We start from the raw sequence: 3,548 nt of genomic DNA on the forward strand, positions 1-3,548 counted from the left end.
GGTTGCCAGTTCGAAACCCTGCACTTGTCTGGTTAAGGCACATGTGGGAGTTGATGCTTCCTGCTCCTCCTCCTCCTCTCTCTCTCTCTCTCTCTCTCCTCTCTAAAATGAATAAAAATAAACATTTTTAAAAAAGAAGATTGAGTATTCAATAACTGTTAGCTATCACTAAGATCAAAGACCACCACAGCTTTGTGATTCATCTCTATTTTAGAGTCTCAAAAAGTGGATGTGGACAATCTGACTAAGATTAACCTGGAATGCTCACTTTAAATTCAGATTCCAGGTCTCCTTCTTAGACTTGCCAAACCAGAATCTCAGGATTGGAGGCAGTCAGACATTTGCAAGACATAGATCCCCAAGTGACTCTCCACTGTACCAGACTAAGCACCTTGGCCCACTGGTGCTGGGGCAGGAGCCTATTCCCCCCACCCCAGTGAGCCCCAGGTAGGAACATCTTTTTGGTTTGGTAATAATGATCCCCCCACCAAAAGGAAAAAAAGAAAAATGTGTGATTCACTTTCTTTTTTTGCTTTCATAAATTTCTAAATTTCTCTGATCATCCTGTATCAATTTTATACTGAAAAATAAACATTTTTAAAAGCAGCTAGGGTGCTCGCTTCGGCAGCACATATACTAAAATTGGAACGATACAGAGATTAGCATGGCCCCTGAGCAAGGATGACACGCAAATTCGTGAAGCGTTCCATATTAAAAAGAAAAGAAAGAAAGCAGCTAGGAATTTTGAGATACCTATACTCTTTTTAACAGTCTTATAGAAATATAACCCATAGTCAATAAACTGCAGTTGTTTAAGTGTACAACTTGATAAGGTGACATATATACACACCCCTGAAATCATCACCAATCACAATATGAGCATATTCGTCACCACAAAAAGTCTCCTTGGGTCCCTTTGCAGAGGCGTCTGTATTCATGGTGCATGCCTTCCACCATTCCCTCTGCTCAGGTGCTCTCTACTCCTCCCCAAGATCTTCAGCATCAGAATTCGTGGACAATGAGAGGGAAAATGTGCACTTGTTCTTAGTGAGCTCTGCTGTCAAAACAACCCTGCTGACCCTGCCCAGGACAGACCAGGTCTCAGCAGCCAGGAGTAAACTCAGCAGGCCTAGAGGAATGCAGCCTGATGCAAGCAATGCAATAGTAAAAGGAACAGGTAACGTGGGTGATCTAGCCCATATCAGAGACAGGTGCCAGTCTCTATGTCCAGAATACCCTCCTCTGACATCATCCAATTTTCAAACTCTTATTCATCCTTCAAAACCCACTTCTCCTTCTAGGAAGCCTCTCTTGGTCCACAACACTCCATCTGCTCCTTGCTTGTGCCCACCTGCACTAATCTTCCATTTATCCCCTGATGGCTCTAGAAAAGACCCTCTGTCAGTCATTTCTTAAGAGCAGAGGCCACCCATTCATTGCTCCCAACCACCTGAGTAACTTTTGCCCCTATCCCAGTCCTTAGCTCTTTTTTTAAATTAACTGTGACATTCAGCACATTCACATCATTGTGCAACCCTCACCACCATCCATCTCCAGTACACGTTCATCTTCCCAAACTGAAACTCTGTCCCCATTACACTACAGCTCCTTCTTCTCTGCTTCCCCCATCCCTGGCAACCATCATTCCATTTTCTGTCGCTATAAATTTGACTATTCTGAGTACCTCATTTAAGTGGAATCATGCATCTTTTTGTGTCTGGCTTATTTCACATAGCACAATATCTTGAAGGTTCATCCATGCTGTAGCATGTGTCAGAATTTCCTTTCTTTCTAGGACAGAATAACATTCACTTGTATGGATATACTGCAGTTGGTTTCTCTATTCATCCATTGGTGGATACCTTTTGTTTACTGTGAATAACATTGCTATGAACATGGGTGTACAAATATTTCTTTGTGACTTTTCTTGTCATTCTTTTGGGTATATACTCAAAAGTGTATCTGCTGGTTCATCTGGAAATTCTATATTTAATATTTTGAGGAAACACCATATGGTTTTTCACAATGGTTGCCTCATCTTACATTCCCACCATCTGTTCCTCCAACAATTTTTACTTCACTACAGCTCCTAATCTCTCTTTACTTATATGCCAGTGAAAAGTAAAAAAGTTCAACCTGTTTTTTCTCCAGAATGCCTCACTTCTGTATGGTCTCTAATGTTCAGATGTTTTATATCATATAAAATAAAATCCAAATGACTTAATATGTCCCACCTCATCCTGTCTGGCTCTGGCCCAGAGATGGTCGGACATCACTTTGACCTGTGTACGGATGGGTCAAGCACCTGTCCTGATGTCTCCCAGCCCTGGGACTCAGCTCTGCAAAGGGTTGGCTGTGAGCCAAGGGCTCTTGAGTGGTCTTCACCTCTACTGCTGATTTGCTTACAAGAAAATCTGCTTATTGGTGGAATGTAGGGTTTTCACAGAGATATTCATAAGCTTACTCAGAAAAAAAAACCAGTCCCAAAGGGGGTGGCACATAAAAAGGCCACCCTGTGAAAATTGAGATTTTAGGGTTAAAGGACCTTCAGAAGACATTCTGTACCCACTCTACCTCCCAAGCTCCATGGCAGAGGGGCATCCACTTTCTTCTCAGAAATCTCAAGAGAAAGAAAAGAACTTTCTGGGTATCTCTTAAATTTCACCATTATGCTCTGAATATTCGTTTACCCTTAAAATTCATATGTTGAAACCCTAATCCCCAAAGTGATGGTATTCAGAGGTGGGGCCTTTGGGAAGTAGTGAATGGGATTAGCGCCTTTATGAAAGAGACCCCACCTAGCTTCCTACCCTTTGGGCCATGGGAGGACATGGGGCAAAGAGGGCTGTCTATGAAGAAATGGGCTCTCACCACATACCAAATCTGCTAGCGCCATGATCTTGGACTTCCAGCCTCCAGAACTGTGAGAAATGTCTATCATTTAAGCTACTCAATTGAAAACATTTTATTATAGGAGTCTGAATGCACTAAAACATATATCATTTCTTTAAAATGGTGAGGCGTGGGAGGTTGGGGGAAGTAACATTAGTTGAACATCTACTCTCTGCAAACACCATGCTCTGTGCTTAATATATTTTATATTATAGAGCTCTCACAACCCTGAAGGATAAATAATATTGAGCCCATTTTGCAGATTAGACAACTAAGGCTTACAAGAGGTTAGCACAGGGGTCAGGAAACTATGGCTCGTGAGCCAGATGTGGCTCTTTTGATGGCTGCATCTGGCTCGCAGACAAATCTTTAATAAAAATAATAATAACGTTAAAAATATAAAACATTCTCATGTATTACAATCCATTCATTTCCTACCGCTCATGTTCATGGTTGCGGGTGGCTGGAGACAATCACAGCTGTCCTCCAGGACAACACCAAATTTTTATTAGATAATGCCTAACGTACACGGGTCATTGTATGGCTCTCACAGAAATACATGTTGAAACCCTAATCAACATGTGTTCATGGCTCTCTCAGCCAAAAATGTTCTGGACCCCTGGGTTAGCAGCTTGCTCATTAATGATGGTGATGCA

At 41.9% G+C, this 3,548-nt stretch overlaps 1 non-coding gene across 1 annotated transcript; it reads left to right on the top strand.

Moving 5' to 3' along the window:
• Nucleotides 1–612: 612 nt before the first annotated feature.
• Nucleotides 613–716, top strand: LOC136321626 (U6 spliceosomal RNA). The gene has a single exon (XR_010728772.1). It is a non-coding gene; the product is annotated as a U6 spliceosomal RNA (small nuclear RNA).
• Nucleotides 717–3,548: the final 2,832 nt, after the last annotated feature.

The sequence above is a fragment of the Saccopteryx bilineata genome, chromosome 1, assembly GCF_036850765.1.
Source record: "Saccopteryx bilineata isolate mSacBil1 chromosome 1, mSacBil1_pri_phased_curated, whole genome shotgun sequence".
Taxonomy (NCBI): Eukaryota; Metazoa; Chordata; class Mammalia; order Chiroptera; family Emballonuridae; genus Saccopteryx; species Saccopteryx bilineata.